The 24,186-nt window shown below is 37.9% G+C and overlaps 2 long non-coding RNA genes across 3 annotated transcripts in view; both read left to right on the top strand.

Annotated features, from left to right (window-relative positions):
* The window catches only part of LOC143267306 (uncharacterized), a 230,488-nt gene that overhangs the window by 93,474 nt on the left and 112,828 nt on the right, over positions 1–24,186 (top strand). The window lies entirely within an intron of this gene.
* Positions 2,124–6,457, top strand: LOC143267311 (uncharacterized). 2 transcript variants are annotated; one of them, XR_013042309.1, is made up of 3 exons: positions 2,124–3,470; positions 4,961–5,252; positions 6,131–6,457. It is a non-coding gene; the product is annotated as an uncharacterized LOC143267311 (long non-coding RNA). The 2 variants fall into 2 exon arrangements; XR_013042308.1 differs by lacking the exon at positions 2,124–3,470 and adding an exon at positions 4,009–4,734.

Here is a 24,186-nt window from a genome sequence, read left to right as displayed (position 1 = left end):
TTAAACTAAAAGTGGAAACTAGCTTAACCTGATAGAAAGGAATTGTTACAAAAGTGTGATAAATTTTAAAAAAGTGTAATGAAGAGATGAAAATCTCTAAGCTCTATCTACTTTGTACTCTAACACATTTTATTGCTTAATTTCTTTGCCCCCTACCTCAAAAAATAGTATATTAAGACATATAATTTCTTTAACTTTGGATTTGTAAATTCCTGGGGCATGGTTACAATTTGTTTAATGTATAACAAAAATCAGCTAAACTTGTAATCAAAGTTTATCACTTTAAAAATCTATATATAGGCAGCAAATATGAAAGTTATAATTCCTACTCTTCCCTTTGGTTATTATTATATCTCCTTTATAGACTAAATAGGCAGTCACAGTTCCTCAAAATATTTTGGAGAAAGATGGAAATTAATATCATGAGATATCCTTAAGGAAATATAAATCTACTCAGGATAGATGAACCTGACTCAAAAGATGTTATCTAACCACTTATGTATTGCTAACTTTGAATACCAGGATTCTGGAAAAATTTAAATAAGAAACAAATATGTGACTGATAAATATGGTATATTTGATAAAAAAAAAAAGCTCTTAAATACCTAAGGTGTATTTGGGCTAGCAGAAATGCACTTGAAGATATTATATCCAGGATCTTTGTCTTTCCCAACTTTGTTCAGCTTTAATCTCTCTGCATAAACTGAGTCATATAAGAAACTGTGATATTCTATAATGGTACACCCTGAAAGAGCAAAATATAAAATAAAATTCAATTCTATGAACTGTATTTATTTACGTTTTATATTTAAGACTAAGGGATCGTAAGTTAAATCTTCAATCCAAATTTTTAAAACTCAAACTCAACAGGGAAAAAATTGTAAAATCCTATTCATATAAAAAGCTTTCAACTCTTTGTAAACTGTTAAAGACAATTAGGTCATACCAGTTAATGAAGATCACCATATAAATAATAAAATTCTTTAAAGTGTTCTAAAACTATGCTTGTAGTCATACTAATTACAAATCTATTTCATTTTACAGGGAAAAGCTTCAGTTAGAATGATGCTCATATTTTCAAGGTTAGGCCAAAAGCAATGATTAAAAATGAATGAAGTTTGTTTACACAGACAGTTTACCTTGCTGAAAGACTTTACACTGAAAGAAATAACCCTCATGATGTGTTTCAGTGGAACTTCTCACTATTCCTTTATTTCAAGCAACTTGCTTTGTAATTAGGTAAATAAACAGGTAATAAAAATCAATTCTATTAAAACATGACAGTAATAGTGAACTGCTCACTCATTTTTCTCCAGAGAACACAGAACAAATATCTAGCCTAGGAGAAAAGCTAGAAGAGGTCCTGACTCAGGCTGCAGGCAGGAGGCTTAATCAAGGGCTTGGTGCCATGAGCTGTCTGTTACTGAGACTGTAGGAGCTTTCCCTGCTTATGCCTGGTCCAATAATGCACGCATCCAATGTGTACAGTGCTAGCAAAAGAAATTTTGTCTTGTCTTTAACATAAACAATGGAGACATTTTAACTGTATGTCTTTCAGAAATTGAAAGCCAGGACACCACTCATATTCCTTGTATTTGTGATTAGTAAAGCTTACTTCTTTCACATTTATATATTTGTATATCATAAGAAGTTAAAACAATGTAAACAGGCTTAGCTGGGTTTAAAAATGAGTGAATATTAAAAAAGGGTTTTCTACTAGATAATATAAATATAGTGTCCAACAAGACAAAATAATCACATGTTGCTATTATTCCCTTGGAGGCCAAAATGTGTTAAACAAAATTGTAATCAGTAGAAGTTAGAGTGTTTGGTAGTTTTCATCTAAACTTATTCTTTCTGAGCCATCAAGTATCTAGATGTCTATTCTCAGAATAGGATCGCTACAGGCATGCATGATGCCTCTCTCTAGCCAGTCAGTTGCAGAGCACAACCTGTGTTTAGCATGGGCCACTGGCACCTCCACAAAAATACAGTTGTGTCTTATCTAAAACTTGACTTTGTCAAATAGCTCTTTATGGGTGTCCTTTCTCAGACTCCCATTACAACTTAAAACTGGAAATGGTATTGCTTATACTAGCCAACACCTTCAAGAATTTTATACTTTATGGAATGTTAATCATGTTAATAAAATCCCTTACTATCCACAAGATCCAGCTAGTGTAAAACACCATCAAATAATTAAATGGCAAGTTTCAAAAATAAAAGGGCAATATTTAGGAACCAAGGTAAATCTACACAAAATACTACATTTATCCAAGTTAACCATTAATTTTTCCACTTTAAAGAATAATCCTTTTCTGCTTCTCTTAAAGCATTTTGCCTTAAAGTAGACACAGCCTAAGAATATATTAAGTCAAAAGATATAAAAATTAAACAATGAAGAGGGCCTGATAATCTAACCTTGAAGCAAGGATGTGTTTATATTTTCCAGGAAATTCATGAAGTCCTACAGATGGCTTTCGATCTGACCAGTACAGCATCCCTGAGACCACCTAATAATGAAACAACTGAATGTAGACAACAAACCCATGAATGTGAGATGGAGAGTAAACCTATCTTTAACTTGGAGCAAGAGACATCAAGATGCTTTCTGATCAGTGAGATTTTGGCGTGAAAACAAGGTCACTTATATTACTGAATCAAGAATGGTGCTGTTTTATTTCCTGACAGTATTACATGTTAACTCTAACCTTCTCAATGTAAAATCTAGTCTTTGATAAGAGGGATAAAAGGCACACCTATAATTGGAGGCAGTATGAGGTTGTTTTGCAATGCTAAGGATCATTTGTGAGCTTTTATACCCAGTCCCAGGAATGGTTACTGGAATATAAAGAGAGATCTCAAATATGGTATCTAGGATTAGTAAAATTACTACTATTACAGTAAAAATTACCAGATACTAATCAAGAGATGGATGAAATGATTAGTACCCAAGCAAGGGACCAGGACAGGTAGCGGGCACTACTTCTTTAAATCTGACGACTACTCATAGTCATGAACACTATACTAGACCTCACTTTGGAAGGCCTATACCAAAAGATTTCACAGAGCTCTCACTGAGGCTAATTCATTTCAGGAGGTACCAGAGGAACATTCCATCATTGAGAAGACTTTAAGAAAAATTTTTTCTGATATAAGGAGCCCTACCTCTTCCTGTCTGGACCTGAGAAAACATTAGCTGACATTCTGCTCAGCAGGGAACTGACTCCTTGCACATTTTACCTTGCTTTGCCCCTCTGGAGTAATAACCCTGCTCCTCTGACCAGCACTATCATCTTTGTCTACACAGGGGACAATATCACCTCAATACAGGATTTGGGAAGGATTTGATCAATCTGGAGGAGGGAGAAAGATCCTGAACACCCTGGATATCTATCTACCTTGCTGGTCTACAACCAGAAACAGTGATTTTTCATTTGATGTCTTTCTTCCACAAGACTTAGTAACAGGTCAAATGATTTTTACCTGTGAGCACTGTGGTGTATCTTTAGTTCTTCTAGCATCAGGTCTTTGGAATAGCTCGGGGAATCACTAGGGGCTTACAGAAAATGGCTACACAGCAAGCAAGAGAAACAGAAATCAGAGTTATTTGGGTTTGTAGGAAGGACACCAAATGGCTGAAATGTCTACTGAGGTTGTTCAATGTTGCTAGCTCATTTAAAATTTTCTCTTTCATGTTACCTATAGCCACAAAGCATAACAATGATGCTGGGGCAGTGTGAGAGTTAGTTTTTAATTATTCTGATGCTTACTCAAACTAGAGTCACCTGGGAAGAGAGAGCCTCAATGAGGAATTCTTTAGATTAAGTTGTCTTTGAGCACATCTTTTGGAGATTTATAGATTGTTAATCAGATGGAGATCTCACCCTAAAGTGTGCAGAAACACTTCATTGCTGGGACCTGAACTGTGTAACAGTGAAGAAGCTGGATCATATGCAGAGGCAAGCAGGCATCATGACTGCATTTCTATCTCTCTGCTCTTGACTGTGGATGTGATGTGACTGAGTTCCTGCATTGATATCCCCAAAATGGATTATTACCTGGAACTGTGGTCTAAAATCAATACTTGCACTGCTGTGCTTTGGCAATTAATGTAAAGGAGATACTAATAAACCACCATGTGACACAGGGGTTTGCATTTGTCAGTGAGATGTGAAAGCAATTCATGACATGCTCAACAGCAGCATATCTGTCCCAGAGCAGGAGATCCTGTTTTTTCCTGAACCCAACATGTGTTTCCCTATCACAGATTTAAAAAGACACAGAGACACCCATTGACTCAAACATCATCTCCTTGTTAACGAATGGCTCTGAGGCTTGGCGGTGGTGGCACATGCCTTTAATCCCAGCACTTGGGATGTAGAGACAGGCAGATCTCTGTGAGTTCGAGGCCAGCCTGGGCTACCAAGTGAGTTCCAGGAAAGGTGCAAAGATACACAGAGAAACCCTGTCTCAGAAAAAAAAATGGCTCTGGGTAGTGTCTTGCCCTCTCAAGTGCTGTTCTAAATTCTTCTCATCTATAAAATAAAGCAACATTAACTTCAATGTAATGTACTGTTCTATGGGTTTCCTGACTATTAAAATTTGGGGATATGGGGAAATGGGTCTGAAATCACAGTTCTAGAGATGAATATCAACCTTATGCTATGTCCTTCTTTGAAGGTCAGGAGAAGCTCATTAAAGGACAGACCAGAGAAGCACCTTAACTACCAGGTATTGGGGGATGTTAGATATGAGTGGCAATGTCCACTAGTTACCTTAGGCCAGAGATTAACCCTAGGGTTGATGTACACACATCCCTGTGAAGACCTCTTGGTTGCCCTCTAATTCTGTGCTTCTTCAGCAATATTTCTAGATCTTTGACAAACTTCCTTCTTCAGAAATAAGTAGAACTAATTAGAAGGGAAAAGTCATTTTGATTTTGTCCTTCTCTTCCTAGGACATGTGACAGGCCCTTCTGAGCAACTTCAAAGGCTATAGAAGAAGACTAAGGTCTCGGTTCAGGAACTGCAATAACCACAGCTACTGGGACAGAGTGCAGATCTGAGGAAAAGGGGGCAAAAGCCAGAAGTCCAAGGAGGAGACAGCAGGGACACTCATGAAATGCTGTTATGTGGTTGGCAGTTTAGCCTCTCTGTATGTGAATTTCTTCCACCTAGAGAAAGGAGGATGGAGATGGAGATAGGTGCTGCAACCAGGAACAGCTTGTAACATAACGTCCTTCATCACTGGTACTTTTAATAACCACAGAAACGGGTCTTTTTAAACTATGGACCTCAGATTGCTAAAGGATTTTTTTCCAGCTCCTTTCATTCTCTTTCCTTTACCAGCTTATGGTTATTAATTTTATTAGGTAGATTAATCCACAATTAACATACGCAGAACCCACAAAAGGCTCACTGGCATGCTCTTTATAGGGTTGCATGTATTAAATAAACAATACATGCAACCCTATAAAGAGCAAGGAGAGAATGGGGAGGGTGGGTCCAGGGAGAACCTGGGGGAGAAGCAGAAGGAGGGATGAGACAGGGATCTCTGGTTGGTATGTTAAATGAATTTTTAAAAAGTCTTAAAAAACACTTTGAAAAAAAGAAAAGAAAAGCCAGACCAAAAAAAAAATCAAGAATAGTAAGATGCCTGAGTGTTCAGTGTCACTTGCCTGCAGGGACAGGGTCAGAAAAATCCAAGTTCAAGTCAGAGATGAAATTGGAGCCAGATCTATCTGTGTCAGGAGACACTGGCAGGCACTGTGAGTAGAACTGGAGGCAAGTGGGTTCTTGGTGAGTTAACAGCAGTCTGACTTCTGTGTGGATGAATTCATCTAACCGCAGGACAAGGCAATGGGTTTTTCTCACATTTGCCAGCTGTGATGATTGTGTTGATACAACACTGCTTTCCGTGAAAGTGGAAATGGGATCCAACTATGTAAATGTTTGTGATACTGAGAAATGCCTGACTATGGCCTTGAGTATAAACCTATCACAGTAAAATATGTTCACCATGAATGTCAGCCCAAAAGAGAATTTGTTTTGTAAGTCAAAAATGATTATCTATTTTCAACATGTGTCATTGTCTTACTTATCCTTGTCTCTTGTCTCCTTAATAACAGAATCCTAGCTGTTAGCACGCCCACTGTGTCTTTGTAGAGTGGTTTATTTACCTTGTGGTACAGCAGCAGTAACAGCAGCTGTAAACGCATTCAGCAGAAGCAGCTGCAGCAGAGGCTGGAGCCTCTGGAGCAGAAGCAGAAGCATGAAAAGTAGAAACAGCAGAAGCAGGAGCAACAGCAACAGATGTGGAAGTGGAAGCAGAGGCAGAAGCAACAGTTCAAGCGTTTCTGTGATCAGAGTTCTCCAGTGTGACCTCTGGTTCCAGGAGTCGGTACTTACTCTCTTCTTGAGCCTTTAAGGAAAAATAAAGATGTGTTATTTTTCATAAAAAGGGAATGTTATACTTTCATTCATTTTATCACTTGTGAATGCCATAGTCTTGATTTTAGTCCACAAATATCTGTGTATTCATTTCAATTTTACCATTAGAGACCACTGATATTTTTTAACCTCTGCTTCATTTCTGCTCAAGTAAGAGACCCATGGTTTCATAAATCTCAAAAGCAGATATGACTATCTGACTTTTAAAATTATGCACTTTATTATCTTACACAGTCACAGCTCACAGATCTGTAGAGTGACCCAACTCCACAACTTCCCACAATAGTTCCGGCTGCAGCTTCTCTGCTGTCGGATGATATGGCAGCCAGGACCAGAGAGCAGGAGGTGATCTGTGGACGGTGTAGCACAGCACGGGTCTTATTCATGGAAGCCGAGTGAGCCTGCACAGCTCATGGAACCCCTGCGAACTGGCACTTCTCCCCTTACTTGCATCTTCTGCTCTTCTTGAATGCTTGGCACAGCCTGGTCTTGCAGTGCATGGAGGTGATGTGGGAGCCATTGCTCAGCTGCTGCTGCTGCAGGTGAAGGGGAGGGAGTCTTGGATGTGATCTGTGTCCTTACTGACCAAGCAGTTAAGGAATTTGCTTTCCTTCTTGACCAGTGCCATGACACTGCCCCCTGTAGCCTCCTTGAGCTGGCAGCAGGGGTCCTGGCCACTTGTACCTGCTGTGTCTCTGCTGCCCCATGGGAACATGGGTGAGCAGCTATCTCAACTTGGAGCTCGGTGGTGAGCACATGTAGGTTGTTGGACATGGCTCAGCAGTTAAGAGCACTAGCTGTTCTTCCAGAGGACCCCTTTGTGAATACCAGACTCCAAATAACAGCTCACAAATACCTGTAAATCTAGCTGCAGGGAATTTGTTATCCTCTTATGACCTCTGTGTCACGTGTTCGGGTTTACAACCAATGAGAAGGCAGAACAGAAAGACTATATAAAGACAAACACACAGGAAGTAGTTCTCTTTCAGAGAGGTAGGGCCACCACAGGAGGAAGGGTAAGGTTTTAGCTCTGAGCTCTGACCTCTTGGCTTTCTTCTTTACATTGGTTCTGTGTTTCTTATTTAATAAGATGGTTGGTTACATCTACATTTGGCACCCAATGTGACAAGAATCCATTAAAAACCGCTTGGCTTGGCGGCAGGTCCAGTTTCCCACAAGGGCAGCTGGCTCCCTAGCCCGGGCCCAGGTCTGCTTGGCATCAGGCCAGACTAACCATGAGCTACTTGCTTAAAGCAGGTGCTACAAACAACTCAGGCCTGCCCTGCTGAACAGGGCCCCTGCCTGTAAAACCAACGCACGTGGTCAGAGCTTACCGAAGCCAGAGCCAAGGCTTAACTTGGCTCAAAATGGAGCACATGGCTAGATTTAAGCTTTAGTCAGCTATGCTTTCTTTCTTTCTTTCTTTCTTTCTTTCTTTCTTTCTTTCTTTCTTTCTTTCTTTCTTTCTCTCTCTCTCTCTCTCTCTCTCTCTCTCTCTCTCTCTCTCTCTTCTGGATTCACACCTCAGACACTAGGTGGCTGTTTTGAAATTCCCTGGGATTTCTACTGTTCTATGCAGATTTGGTAAGTCACTTAACAAATCAGATATACTTTAAAGGAAACTTTTTTTTTTTTTTTTTTTTTTTTTTTTTGGTTTTTTCGAGACAGGGTTTCTCTGTGTAGCTTTGCGCCTTTCCTGGAGCTCACTTGGTAGCCCAGGCTGGCCTCGAACTCACAAAGATCCGCCTGGCTCTGCCTCCCGAGTGCTGGGATTAAAGGCGTGCGCCACCACGCCCGGCTAAAGGAAACTTTTAAAAGAGAAAAAAAGAGAAATTTTTTTCCACATTAAAAAAAATCGGTTTAATGTGTACATTGGAAGAAAATTGGGTTTTGTTTGAAATTTTAGGCAATCTGACAATGGAACAACTATATGAGAAGATTGATATTGATCAAATTATGCAGTTTATTACTATGCTTATCCTCATTTTACTATTTAAAAAGATAGTCAATTTAATTGCCAGGATGACAGCTTTAGAAAAACTTGTTAAACCTGTAAAAATTCAGTCAGATGAAATTTACAATGAAGATGTTTCAAGATTGGATCATAAGGCTATGGAAAGAAAGCCTGTTTCACACAGTCACTTTTAATTTATCCCGTAACTGTACAGCAGTTGCCTAATCAAGTGACTACACAAAATATTTGGGCTCCAATTGAAATGTTGGATTTATGAAGGTTTAAGGAGGCAATAGTATCTTATGGCACACATACCCCATATGTAAAGTAAATGTTAAACTCTTGGTCAACATATAATATGATTGTACCACAAGATTGGCGGGAGCTGGCACAAGCTGTTCTGAAACCCAGCCAGAGGCTTCGGTGGTTAATTGGTTCAAGGATCAGGCTAAAACATAGAAAAACAATTGGGGGATAAAGGAATACAAGTTTGCCAGGATCAGCTTATTGGAGAAGGCCAATATGCTTCAGTACAAAAACAATGTTTATATGATGTCCAAACCCTAATTTTATGTCGAACGACAGCTTTGAATGCATGGGACAGAGTTGAGGAACCCGGAAAAAAAACCTGAGTCATTTACAAAAGTTATGCAAGGCCCAGAAGAATCTTTCACAGATTTTTTTTTTTTTTTTTTTTTTTTTTTTACAAAGACTGGCTTCAGCAGTAAAGAGAATGGTCTCAGATTCAGAAGCTAGTAAGATAATAATTGAACTTGGGAGGCAGAGTCAGGCGGATCTCTGTGAGTTCGAGGCCAGCCTGGGCTACCAAGTGAGCTCCAGGAAAGGCGCAAAGCTACACAGAGAAACCCTGTCTCGAAAAACCAAAAAAAAAAAAAAATAATAATAATAATAATAATTGAATCTTTGGCCTTTGAGAATAAGAATGCAGCATGCAAAAGAATAATCAGGCCATTAAAGGCAAGATCTACACCTTTGGAAGATTGGATTAGAGACTTGGTTAATGTTGAGGCTCATGAGCATGATGATATGTGTGTAGGAGAAGCAATTTCAAAAGGTTTGAGGAATGTTAGATGTTTTGGATGTGGAAAGCAAGGACATTTGAAAAGGGACTGTAAACAGGTCATTCCTAGAAACAATGTTTCTTCAAGGAACAATGGCAACAGAATGTCCCTTCCTTCTGGAGTAGGCAGAAGGTGTGGTAAGGGAAAACACTGGACCAAGGAATGTAGATCAACAAGGGACAGGAAAGGTAATCCTTTGCCTCAGTCTTTGGGAAACTCCCAGAGGGGCCTCATGCAGGCCCCATAGCAAATCCAGTTCAAACCTTTCCTGCAGCCATAGAGGAAACCCCTGCTCAGAGTAATTAAATAACCAAATGCCTATTGGAATAAATCATGCTGGTCAGGATGATGAAACAGAGAGAATAGAAAGTTCAGGACAAAACATAAAGAAATTTTTTTGGCAAACTTCTATTAATGAATAAAGACCAAAATTAATGATAAAAATAAATGGTGCTTTGTTGTCTGGTCTGGAAGACACAGGTGCTGACATTACCATAATTGCACCAGAATTTTGGCATCCAACTTGGCCTCTTCAGGAGGTAAACTTTCAACTGTTAGGAATTGGGACATTATCTCAAGTGAAACAGAGTGCAAGATGGGTTGAATGTATAGGTCCTGAAGGACAGAGAGGAAAATTAAAACCATATGTGGCTAACATAGCTATGAACCTGTGGGGTCGAGACTTGTTGCAACAATGGAATACTCAGATTAACATCCCTCCAATCTCAGAAACAAATCATAAACTAGCACATGTTTCTGAGAGAAATATTAGAATATAATGTTCTAATGAGTGGTCACCAGCCATCCATATTATACAAGAACAGGGCACAACAACTGATGATCTTCCAAAGACACCAACAGATCTACCTTTAAAATGGTTTAACAGACAAGCCTGTATGGGTTCAGCAGTGGCCTTTAACAACAGAGAAACTCCAGGCTTTAGAAGAGCTGGTAGAAGAACAGTTAAATGCTCAGCGTATTGAAAAATCAACCAGCCCTTGGAATTCTCCTGTATTTGATATTAAAAAGAAATCTGGTAAATGGAGAATGGTAACAGACCTTAGAGCAATTAACAAAGTAATTCAGCCAATGGGCTCTCTACAATCTGGAACTCCTTTGCCTACTCTGTTATCAAAAGGATGGCCTCTCATGCTTATTGATTTAAAAGACTGTTTCTTTTCAATACCCTTACAAGAAAAAGACAGAGAAAGATTTGCTTTCACAGTGCCTACTTATAATAATTCTCAACTAGTTAAAAGATTTCAATGGAGCATCCTCCCACAGGGAATGTTGAATAGCCCAACTCTGTACCAATATTTTGTACAACAGCCATTAGAAGTGGTACGTAACAAATTTTCTAAATCTATAATTTATCATCATATGGATGATATTTTACTAGCTGATTCAAATGCAGATACTTTAGAAAGAATGTTTGAAGAAGTAAGGAAAATTTTGCCTTGCTGGGGATTACAAATTGCTCCTGAAAAGATACAAAGAGGAGATTCTATTAATTATTTAGGATGTAAAATAGAGCTACAGAAAATTAGACCCCAAAAGGTGCAAATTAGGAGAGATAGACTACAGAACCTTAATGATTTTCAGAGATTATTTGGAGATAATTCTCATCTATGATCTATTGTTGGGGTAAAAAATGATGAACTGAGTAATTTGTTCAAAACATTAGAAGGTGACAAGGGCTTAAATAGTCCAAGAGAATTATCACCTGAACCTGAGAAAGAATTGGCCTTGGTAGAAAAGAAAGTACATGAAGGGCACGTGGATCATATTGATCCAAAGATGGATTGCATTTTGGTTATTTTACCTTCTAGGCATTCTCCTACTGGAATATTAATGCAGAGGGAAGATATTATATTGGAATTGATATTTTTACCAAATAAACTGAATAAAAAATTAAAAATTTATGTGGGAAAAAATCTCTGACTTATTTGGAAAGGAAAATTGAGACTTTGTCGATTAGCAGGAATAGACCCAGCAGAAATTGTTCTACCTTTAACTAAGGAGAACATTGAAAAATAATGGACAGAAAGTGAACCTTGGCAAAGAGTTTGCAGTCATTTTTTGGGAGAAATTAACAGCAAATATTCCTAAAGTGATAGAATTGATCTTATAAAGAGAGCTGATTGGATCTTGCCTCAAATTGTATAGGAAAAACCCATATCTGGAGTCCATACATTTTATACAGAGGCCATCAAACAAGGAAAGACAGGTTACAAATCAGAAAATTTAAGTAAATTGGTTCAAAGTTTTTATAATTCAGTTCAAATATCAGAATTGTATGCTATTCTGTTGCTATTAATGGATTTTTCAGAACCTCTCAACATAGTAACTGACTCTCAGTATGCTGAAAGAGTGGTATTACATATTGAGACTGCAGAATTTATCCCTGATGCTTCAGAATTAACTTCACTATTTATTCAATTACAAGATAAAATCAGGAAAAGCAGTCATCCTCTATATATAACTCACATTAGATCCCATACTGGTCTGCCAGGGCCTCTAGCACAAGGCAATGATGAGATTGATAAATTATTGATAGGAAATGTGCTGGAGGCTTCAGAATTTCATAAAACACATCATATCAATAGTAAAGGTTTAAAAAAGGATTTTTCCATAACCTGGCAACAAGCCAAAGAAATAGTAAAGAAATGTCCTACTTATCCCTTCTACAGTCAAACACCATTACCAGCAGGATGTAGCCCAAAGGGTACTCAGAGGAATGAAATCTGGCAGATGGACATGTTTCACTTTACAGAATTTGGAAAATTGAAATATGTACACCATACCCTTGATACTTATTCAGGATTTCAATGGGCAACTGCTTTGAGTTCTGAAAAAGCTGATTCTGTAATCACTCATTTGCTAGAAGTTATGGCCATCATGGGTATACCTGCACAAATCAAAACTGACAATGCTCCATCATATGTCTCTGTTAAAATGAAACAGTTTTTTGCTTATTACAATGTAAAGCATATTACAGGCATACCACATAATCCTACAAGTCAAGCAAGCAGTTATAGAAAAATCAAACAGAACACTAAAGAATATGCTAAATAAACAGAAAGGGGTAACAAAACCCCCAGAAATAGATTGCACAATGCTCTATTAACTTTGTATTTTCTCAGTGCCAATGAGAAAGGAATGACAGCTGCAGAGAGACACTGGACAATAGGAAAAAACTACAGAATTAAATCAGCCTATATACTTTAAGGGTGTGCTGACCTGAGAATGGAAACCAGGGTATGTATTACATTGGGGACGAGGTTTTTCTTTTGTTTCTACAGGAGAAGATAAGCCGTGGGTACCATCAAAATTGATAAAGCTTTCATGTGAACAAGAGAAACCTCTTAATTAGAGGAGGTGATAGTTCATCAACCAGCATGAACATTCAATTTAAACTAACTTATACCAGTAACACATGCATTTTCATTTAATCAGATAATAACTTGCCAAAAAGGAACATCCCCAAAATTAGTCTTAGGGAAAGGTTTTTGTTTTTGTCTTTTAGGAGAATGAAGGTTAAGGAATCTGAAGAACACAGGTCAAATGAGACAACTGAAGAAAAGGGATAAATCATCTATCCCAGGAAACAGAGTGAAATGGTGTATGGGTATATCATCTAAAATTTGTTTATAAGTCTTCCTAAATGTTTGTTTCTGCTCTTCTCTAAAGAAATTTAACACTATTGGTCTTCTAATAGTCCCAGCTCAATTAAAATTTAAAGCTGACTTTGGAGTTGGAGAATGGCTCTCTCCTCCTTTAAACTCAAGCATGTTGTTAAAAGGAAAATGCAAACTCCCTGTGTCATGCCAGAAGAAAAGAGCCATCTTCTGCTATGGGACAGGAGAAAAGCCAAATTAATTCAGGGCCTATTCTATTACTAATCTCAACTCTTTGATTCTATTCTGATTCTTTAAACTTTTCTTAAAGTATGAATTTTATATCAAAATTTACAAGATTAATATATAGATATATATACATTTTAAACTTTGTTAAGATATGAATGGTCATATAGAGTACTAAACAATTCTAGAAAAAAAGGCTTCAATTAGCTGCATATGTATATCTTTGTGTTTGAGTCTCTTATCGGTTTTCTGCAGGAAATCACGGCCAGGCCTAACATCAACTGAAGTCTCCAGGAAGAAGATGGGGCTCCACAACAACAATAATTCCATGTGGACAATAATAATATCACTAAGCTGACAAACATCATCTACAGATCAGCTTTGAACTACAAACTGCTCAGAGCAATTTTGAGATGACTAGCTGAGATGATCCAGTCTCAAAGACTACTTGAACAAGGACTTGAGATAAACCCTGAACTTTGGCATTATACACAGACTGGATAATAATGAAGGATATAGTTACCTTTCCTAGAATTTGACAATTAACCTAAAATTTTTCTTTCAGGATAAAAATAACTTTGCCCATACCCAGCAGGAAGCAATTTTAAGAATATGACGCCCACATTCCCAAAGACGTGGTGTGGGGCAGGTGGTGTTTTGGTTTTGGTTCTGGGATAATTTTCATTGTTTAGGGGGATTGGTCACAAATTGTTGTCAAGGGTTAGGAAAAAGCCTAAGCAAAGGAGATTAGATTCATGGTTCTTCTTTTTAAAAAAAAAGAAAGAAAAGAAAAGAAGAAAAAGACAATTACTAGTTTTAAATACTTTACATTGCATTGGATTGTTTTATATTGTATACAAATTTGAAATTAATATTTTTAAAAAAATGCTATATGTATATTTCTAATTGTACTTATACGGTTCATTTAACAATGCAATTTTCTGATCCTTGAATGTTATTATTACCAACTATTAGGATATAAGGAAATGAAAGTTAGTAGTTAGACATTACAATAGAATTTGTAGTCATATTAGATATGTTTTAAAAATTGAGCAGATACATTTTAGATAGTCAGGTCATCTTCAAACGCTTCAGAGATCTACAGAATATGGCATTTAAAGTGTTTTAATAACTTAGAAATTTTTTTGAGACATGTCATCTCCTGGCAGTACCAATCTACTTCAGAGAAAATATGGGCATTGAAGAAACTGCATATGGAGTTAATTTTCATTGTGGCAAAAGTTAGCCACTGGACAACAAAGTATCCTCCAATCAACAGGACAAAATGGACAGACAGAACACAAAACAAAGGACTACTGATTTTTGCAGAAACAAGTGTGGTTATGGCTTTATCAAAAGGCATCTTCTGAGACCAGGACAATATGGCACCATCCCTGAAGTGGCCTTCGCAATCCGGAAAAGGTACAGTGCCCTTTTCTTTGAAGGCAGCTGAACAGGCAGTGGGCCGATAGCTTCTGATGTGCAATGGAACAGCAGCTGAAACAGTTATTCTTGAAGAGTAACTAAGCTCATGCCTCTCAATAGTAGACTGGCATTTGATAGAGGGATGTGGAGAAGAATGGGATGCTGAGATGAAGCCATATATACACAGCCAAGAAGAATAGACAGCTGAATTAAAAAACCATCAACAATTTCCAGAATTTAAAATCCTGAATCATGACATGACACTAGTGGAATTCAGGTGTTTCTGGTACATGGACTGCTCTCACCCAATGTGAGGTTGAACTGTTGACCTTGTGTACATCCTACTTCACAAATGAGTCTGTCAGATACGCTAGACTATAGGCTGAAGATGATGCCCCAACACTGCAGAGAAACCTCAGGTGACTATCCAGGCAGCTGGTTGTTTCTGTCAACTCACAAATTTTTTGGAAGTTGCTTGTATACACTTTCTGTTTTTATTTTTGTTAGCTAATATTATTTCCTTCTTGGGTCTCTGAGGGAATTGAAGATTAGTTAGTTATAGTTGAAGATTAGTTATAGTTGAAGGTTCGTTAGTTATAGTTGAAGATTAATTAGGATAGAAAGTGAATTAGATACATTTTGAACTTAACAAAATAGGATAGATAATGAAATTATTTTCTCTGAATTTGTCAAATACAAATGTACTAGACATTGTTGAGGTATTTGTTACTTGTATATATTGTATATAGTTATTGTACTTTTGTATATAGTTTTTCTTTTGTTAGTTATAACCTTTTGCTTTTTTACTTTTTATTAAAATAGAAAAGGGGAAATATGGTGGTGTTTTCTTTGTACTGAAATGTGATTTTATTTGTATGTTAATAAATAAAGTTGCTTGGGGGTCAGAGCTAACAGCAAGCCATAGCAGAGCTAGGCTTTTGTGGTGTACACTTATAATCCCAGCACTTGGTAGGCAGAGCTAGGTAAGTCTCTATGTGTTCAGGGATAAAGCCAGCATTGGAGACACACACCTTTAAGACCTGGAGGGTTGTACTTACAGGCAGTGATGAGGCAGTCATGTGTTTGGGTTTACAACCAATGAGAAGGCAGAACAGAAAGACTATATAAAGACAAACACACAGGAAGTAGCTCTCTTTTGGAGAGGTAGGACCACCACAGGAGGAAGGGTAAGGTTTTAGCTCTGAGCTCTGACCCGTTGGCTTTCTTCTTTACATTGGTTCTGTGTTTCTTAGTTAATAAGATGGTTGGTTACATCTACAATGGAGAAATTCTAGTGTAAGTGAGAAATGGGAAACCATATGTCCTAGCTTTATAGTGTGGGGACCTGACACCCCCACCTATATGCAGCTCACAGAACAATTATGACTTTTCCCCCTCTCCATCAATAAGGTGGTTCCAATGGAAATAAATGCATGTCTACAAGCTTGTCTGCATTACTTTACCAGATTAGTCACCTTCCAGTCCATTACAAAAACCACAGAATTTAATAAGCTAAGTATCTATATTCATGATCTCTGTGTATGTCTGTCCTTCATTAGAAATTTTCATCCACTAAATGAAGGTTTGCCATAGTTAATTGAGGGCAAGAAACAGAGGTCAGAGTATTTAAAAACTTCTATGAAACCTCCAGTTTTCTCTGTGCCACTTCACAGGACATAACAAGGTTAATGTTCCATCCCCTTCAACCCTAGTACTAAGATTGAACCTAGCACATTGCATACTATAGACAAGTAGTCCATGTCTGAGTTACATTCCTGACCTATAACTCCATTTATCTGCTACAAATACTACAGGAAATACATCAAGATAAGCTTGAATTTCTATTTGGCTAAACCAAGACTGGTCAATGTGAGTAGCTGACAGAATGCTTTCAAAGTTAGGGATGTTTATATGAGAGAGAGAAGTTCCCAGTTCACTTTGCACAATCTGGACACTTTAGTACAAAGAAGATTGATAGTAAAACATTATCTCCCTGCATCAATTCAAGGGGGAAATCCATGCTAATCTGTCTGGTAGCATTTATCATAACAGCCAAGTGCTTTGCTGAGGACTTATACATGGAAATAAGGCATGTCCTAATATAGACTTCTTCCCCATGATGGATAGATGGGCAGTGTGACCCATGACACATGCTGGTGGTTGGTAGTGTATGATGATTGAAGTCTCAGCTAGTTCGAGTATGTCTACAGGTATGCTTTATTGTATCAGAGTCAGTTCAGAATGAGAAGGTGACCAATGCCAGGGAGGCACTTAAATCCTTCTCAAGCTAAAAGCTCTTTAAAATGATAGTTTCAAAGAACCAGACTGGAACTTACAAGGATAATTTCTTCATACATTAAATTTCTGACTCATTGTGAGTTTCAGGTCAGATCCATTCTAGGGGAACTTCTGAAGTATAATGCCCTCATCTGGAAGAAACCTTTCCTCAAAACACAGTGTCATCTGCTGAGGTAAAAGTGTAGCTTCAACCATCCTTCTCCCTTTCATGCCTTGCACAGACATGCTGACTATCAGAGGCATGTGGTTTTTGTTGCAGGCACCATCCACCCATGCTAATATGAAGCTTCCTTTTAACACTGCTTAGCTGCTGCATCAACAGGGATTTATTACCCCACCTCCATCTCCAGTAGGATCTTCTCAATTCTTCATTTTATCTGATGGGCCTCTTCTTCACACATAAATTCAGATAAGTGAATCTTTAAAACATTAGTTTGAAATCAATAGTCAAGGCAACAGTGCCTAAAACACCATGTCTCAATATGTCTTAGAATGTTTCAGTCTCTATATTGTGGCCATCTATTGGAGAAATTATTTTGGCCACTCCACGTAGTTAAAAGGATATTTATTTAATGGCGTAACTCACAAATTAAGTCATGGGTAGGTCGCAGGGTCTGGGGAAGGTGTAATGCAGTCCAGCGGTGTTCTCTGGAGCTCTGCACAGTCAATCTCCACCGGTCAGCGTTCCGGCACCGAGCGAGCGCCCAGAGAGAGCGCTGGCCTATCCAGCTCTCGGGTCCCCAGGCGCCTCCCCTCGCCCCGCCTCATAGGCGTGACAGTTGCCAGAGTCTCAATGGGGGTTGGAACTTCCAGAACCAAGCTGGAATGGCTACCCACTACATCTCCCCCTTTTGTCTAAATAAGAAGGTTCTAAACTAATACAAGACTATATACAAAGGAATGGTTATCAAATATTGTCCAGAAATAATGAGAGATAATGACCTAGATAAGATGTAACTACAACCAATGCAAACAATATCAAGCAAGAAACACATACTAAAATCCAGAGAAGTATAGAGCATAGGTAAACAGCATGTTATAAAGATCATTCAAAGGTGTCCTATCCTAAAGAACCTGAATCGAATACTTAATATGTTCTATTTAAGATATTATATATACTAAGTTGTAACTATAACTGCTAGTCTTCAATCCCATCAAAGACCTGAGAAGGAACATAATGGTACCTGAGAAATGGTAGATGGATGCAAGCAACTTTCAGGAATCTTGCAAGAGTAGACCAAGACAGCTGGAAGCCTGGACAGTCACCTAATGTTTCTCAGCATTGTTGGTGCATTCAAATTGGCTACAGGCCTAGAGTATCTGACAGACCATTTTCAGAAGCAGGATTTCTGAAAGACCATCTTACCCTGTCTTGGCAGAGTACAGTGGTCGCTTTCCTTGTGTCCCGCTTGTCCAGAAAGGAGAGCATTGCATTTGTACTGTCAGCCATCAAGGCAAGGGCAGTTCTTTGCCCAGTAGGCCATTTTGTGCCGAAAGACAAACTTCCAAATGGAAATGTCTTAGAAGCCCAACATTCTCTCGGGATCAATTGGTGCAGCCAGGAGCAACTGTGTCTCACGTCAACAGAATTCTAAGTTATTTAAATGCCATATTCTCCAGGTCTATGAAGTGTTTGAAGATTACCTGCCCATCTGACCTATGTATCTGTAAATCTGGATAACCTAACTAACATAACTATAGAGATGACAGGCATAGGTGACTATAAATCTATAAATCTTATCTATCGAAATAACCTAAGGACTAAGGCTTCACGTAAATAAGGTAAACAGTCTGTAAGCAAATGTATGGTGAAGAACGATGACTTCAAAATTGTGACAATACACAAGATATTTATAACAGAGGTAGGAATATATAGTGCGATATGCAATATGACAATAATATTAAATATATATCAATATACCGAATATCCTAAACAGAAGTAGAACATATATAAAGTATGACAGATATAAATTTACATTTGTATCAATATAAAAATGTTTCAAATAAGAGTAGAAATATATGTACATTATAACAAATATAGTTCTGTATTTGTATCAATATACAAATTATCTTAAACAGGAGTATAAAAATAGTTTACATTTGTATCAACATATAAGATTCTATAACAGTACAAATTACAGTGCAAATTATCTAAGGTTGCTATTTTACTAAGTTTGTTTACTAGTATATACAATGATTTACCATCATATCTTATACCTATCCGTTCCATTTCTTCTCCCCCCACCCCCACCCCCTTTTTTTTTTTACAATCCTGAGTTAATATTTTCTTCCACCCCCAACCCTATAACCATCATCCATAACCCTGAGAATTATGAAACCTAAGGGAGAAGGGGCGTCGTTTTCTTAGAATTGCTTCCTGCCGTTTAGGGGGTGATGTTATCTCTGTTGGATACTGTGAGAAAGCTCAGATAGTTAAATCTGAGTTAGACTAACTGTAGGTTCTGCAGCAAGTTTTAGAGTAATGGGTAAGATTGTCTGAAATTCTGGCAAGAAGTGTAGTATGATGATGATTACCATGGCATCATTCTGGATTGGGTAGAGTTGTTGTTGTTGGGGCCCCATCTTCCTTCTGGTGACTTCTGAGATTGCTATTGGAAAAACTTATTTGTTATCAAAAATGGGAGGTTTGGATTTAAAGAGGACATAGCATGTAAGAAAGGATTCTGAGAAATCAAGAGTAAGCATGGAGAGAATTAGAATTTAGAAGACAATGGTCCCTTTTTATTGGTTTCCTTCTGTCTCACACCAGAGGGCTCTTCTGATATGGGACTGAAGAATCTCTTAAACTTTTCTTTTAGCAATATGCTTGGGTTTAGAGAAGGAGTGAGCCAATTCCATCTCCAAAGCCAGCTTGGCTATAATTGAATTGGAACCACAACTTTTCTAGATTGATAGAAAGATGTTAGACAGTGAGATTTTACCATGTGTAGATTGGTACCAATAGATTCTTCCTTTCTGCTGTAAACATCCGGATATCCAAGGCCTTATGAGTTTTGGAAGATGGGTATTTCCATTATCCTGGAAAGACAAAAACAGAACCCTACCCCACCCTTTGATTGTTAAATTTTTCTTACAACTTGTAGAGATGTCACATTGGTGGATGATCTTTTACTTCTCTTCATCAAGGGGTTTTTCCTGTTCGAATCGGATTTTTATTAATTTTGTTGGTATCCATAGCTTTTCTTCTCCTGCAGAAACAAAGGCAAAACCCCTTCCCCAATGTAGAACATATCCAGGTTTCCATTCTGAGGTCAGCACATCCTTGAAATAAACTGGTTGGTTTAGCTCAGGAGTTTTGTCTGTCTTTCAATGTCTCTCCGCAGCTGTTGTTCCTTTCTCATTAGCATTGAGAAAATTCAAGGTTAATAAAGCACTATGCAGTCTATTTCTAGGAGTCATTGTTACCTGTTGCTGTTTATTTAGCATATCCTTTAAAGTTTGATTGGATCTCTCTATGACTGCTTGGCCTGTGGGATTGTGTGGTATACCTGTAACATGCTTTATATTATAATAAGCAAAGAACTGTCTCATTTTATTGGAGACATATGCATTGTCTGTCTTAATTTGTACAGGTATTCCCATGATGGCCATAACTTCTAATAGGTGTGTAATCACAGAATCAGCCTTTTCAGAACTCATAGGAGTTGCCCATTGAAATCCTGAATAGGTGTCAATGGTATGATGTACATACTTTAATCTTCCAAATTCTGCAAAATGAAACACATCCATCTGCCAAATTTCATTTCTTTGTATACCTTTTGGATTACTCCCTGCAGGTAATGGAGTTTGGTTATAGATGGAACAAGTAGGACATTTTTTCACAATATCCTTAGCCTGTTGCCAAGTGATGGAGAAATCCTTCTTCAAACCTTTGCTATTTATATGGTGTTTCTTATGATATTCTGAAGCTTCTAGCACATTACCTATTAGTAACTGATCAATCTCATCATTACCTTGTGCTAAAGGTCCTGGCAGACCTGTATGGGATCTGATATGTGTTATATATATAGGATGTTCCCTTTTTCTGATGATTTCCTGCAATTGTATGAATAATGAAGTTAATTCTGTATTATCAGGAATAAATTCAGCAGTTTCAATATGTAAAACAACTCTCTCTGCATATTGAGAGTCAGTGACTATATTGAGGGGTTCTGTGAAGTCCATCAGTACCATAAGAATGGCATACAGTTCTGCCTTTTGTACAGAGCTATATGGACTTTGCACCACTTTACTTAAGTCTCCTGATTTATATCCTGCTTTCCCTGATTTATTTGCATCAGTATAGAATGTGAGGACTCCAGAAATTGGCTTTTGTCATACAATGTGAGGAAGGATCCATTCAGTCTTCTTTATGAATTCTATTCTCTTGCTTTTGGGATAGTGGTTGTTAATCTCTCCCAAAAAGTTACTGCAGGCTCTCTGCCAGTATTCATTATCTTTCCATAGTGATGAAATTTCCTCATTAGTTAATGGTACTACAATTTCTGCTGGGTCCATTCCTGTCAACTGGCGAAGTCTTAATTTACCCTTTTGAATCAAATCAGAGATCTTTTCTATATAAGTCTTTAATTTCTTATTTGGTTTATGTGGTAGGAATATCCATTCCAATATAATATCTTCCCTCTGCATCAAAATACCTGTTGGGGAATGTCTGGAGGGGAATATGACAAGAATGCATTTAAGTTCTGGATCCACACGATCCAGATGTGCTTCTCGAATTGTCTTTTCTACTAGAGCCAATTCCTTCTCAGCTTCGGCTGAAAATTCTCTTAGACTATTTAATTCTTTGTTCCCTTCTAGAGTATTAGCCAAATTTTGTAGTCCATCTTTGGGTATTCCCATGATACCCAGTAAATTGGAAATGCTTCCTAATAACTTTTGAAAATCATTAAGAGTCTTCAATCTATCTCTTCTTAGTTGTACCTTTTGGGGTCTAATTTTTTTGTAGCTCTATCTTATATCCTAAGTAATTAATAGAATCTCCTCATTGTATTTTTTCAGGAGCAATTTGCAGTCCCCAGCGAGGCAAAACTTTTTTTACTTCTTCAAACATGCTTTCTAATGTATCTAACTTTGGATCAGCTAATAGGATATCATCCATATAGTGATAAATTATGGATTGTGGAAACTTTACACGAATTATCTCTAATGGTTTCTGCACAAAGTATTGACACAAAGTAGGGCTGTTTAACATTCCCTGTGGGAGGACCTTCCATTGATATCTCTTGACTGGCTGAGAATTATTATAATTAGGTACTGTGAAGGCAAATTTTTCTCTATCATTTTCCAGTAAGGGTATGGTAAAGAACCAGTCTTTTAAGTCAATAACTATTATAGGCCATTCTTTTGGTAGCATAGAGGGCAAGGGCATCCCAGTCTGTAGGGAGCCCATTGGCTGAATTACTTTATTAATAGCTCTCAGATCTGTCAGCATTCTCCAATTACCAGATTTTTTTTAATAACAAATACAGGAGAGTTCCAAGGACTGGTAGATTCTTCAATGTGTTGAGCATTTAACTGCTCTTGAACCAGCTGTTCTAAAGCTTGTAGCTTCTCTTTTGTCAAAGGCCATTGTCCAACCCAGACAGGTTTATTAGTTAGCCATTTTAAAGGTAAGGCAGTTGGTACTTCTGAGAGTTCAACAACAGTCGTGCTCTGTTTGTGAACAGCCTGAATGGTTGGTGACTGATTTTTATAGCATGTTATGATATTATTCCTAGAAACATGCATTGGTCTGTATTCCTTTTCTGAAAGTGTAGGAATTTTAATATGGGTATTTTTACCCTCAATATGTGACCCTGGATTTTTATTGTTAAGACTCCACTTGATGGAGTCCACACAAAAGGCACCATCTCTCTTTGTAGCCCTATCTGGCTGGGAAATCAAAATGTATCCAAAACTGTCAGATGTGGGGTTGGTGAAGATCTTTTCCCATTCTGTAGGCTGTCGATTTGCCTTGTTGACTGTATCCTTTGCTCTACAAAAGCTTCTCAGTTTCAAGAGGTCCCATTGATTGATTGTTTCTCTCAGTGCCTGTGCTACTGGTGTTATATTTAGGAAGTGATCTCTTATGCCAATGCGCTCAAGACTACTTCCTACTTTCTCTTCTAGCAGGTTCAGAGTAGCTGGATTTATGTTGAGGTCCTTGATCCACTTGGACTTAAGTTTTGTGCACGGTGACAGATATGGATCTATTTGCAGCCTTCTACATGTTGATATCCAGTTATGCCAGAACCATTTGTTGAAGATGCTTTCTTTTTTCCATTGTACACTCTGACAGAGGACTGATATCCAGAATATATAAGGAACTCAAGAAATTAGACATCAAAACGACCAACAGTCCAATTAAGAAATGGGCTATGGAACTAAACAGAGAATTCTCAACAGAGGAAACTCAAATGGCTGAAAGACATTTAAGGACTTGCTCAACATCCCTAATCATCAGGGAAATGCAAATCAAAACAACTCTGAGATACCACTTTACGCCTGTCAGAATGGCTAAGATCAAAAACACTGAGGACACCTTACGCTTGAGGATGTGGAAAGGATGTGGAACTCAGGGAACTCTCCTCCACTGCTGGTGGGAATGCAAGCTTGTACAACCACTTTGGAAATCAATATGGTGCTTTCTTAGAAAATTGGGAATCAATCTCCCCCAAGATCCAGCTATACCACTCTTGGGCATATACCCAAGAAATTGTCAATCATACCACAAGAGCACTTGCTCAGCTATGTTTATATCAGCATTGTTTGTAATAGCCAAAACCTGGAAACAACCTAGATGCCCTTCAACTGAAGAATGGATAAATAAATTGTGGCACATATACACAATGGAATACTACTCAGCAGAGAAAAACAATGACATGAGGTTTGCAGGCAAATGAATGGATCTAGAAAAAATCATCCTGAGTGAGGTAACCCAGACTCAGAAAGACAAATATGGTATGTACTCACTCATAGGAGGATACTAGATGTGGAACAAGGATGACTGGACTGCTACTCACATCACCAGTGAGTCTACCTGGAAAACATGACCCCAAGAAAGACACGGGGATCACCCAATGATGGAGAAATGGATGAGATCTACATGA

This window comes from Peromyscus maniculatus, chromosome 9, assembly GCF_049852395.1.
Source record: "Peromyscus maniculatus bairdii isolate BWxNUB_F1_BW_parent chromosome 9, HU_Pman_BW_mat_3.1, whole genome shotgun sequence".
Taxonomy (NCBI): Eukaryota; Metazoa; Chordata; class Mammalia; order Rodentia; family Cricetidae; genus Peromyscus; species Peromyscus maniculatus.
The sequence above is the reverse complement of the archived record's forward strand: the minus strand, read 5'-3'. Positions and strand labels throughout refer to the sequence as shown.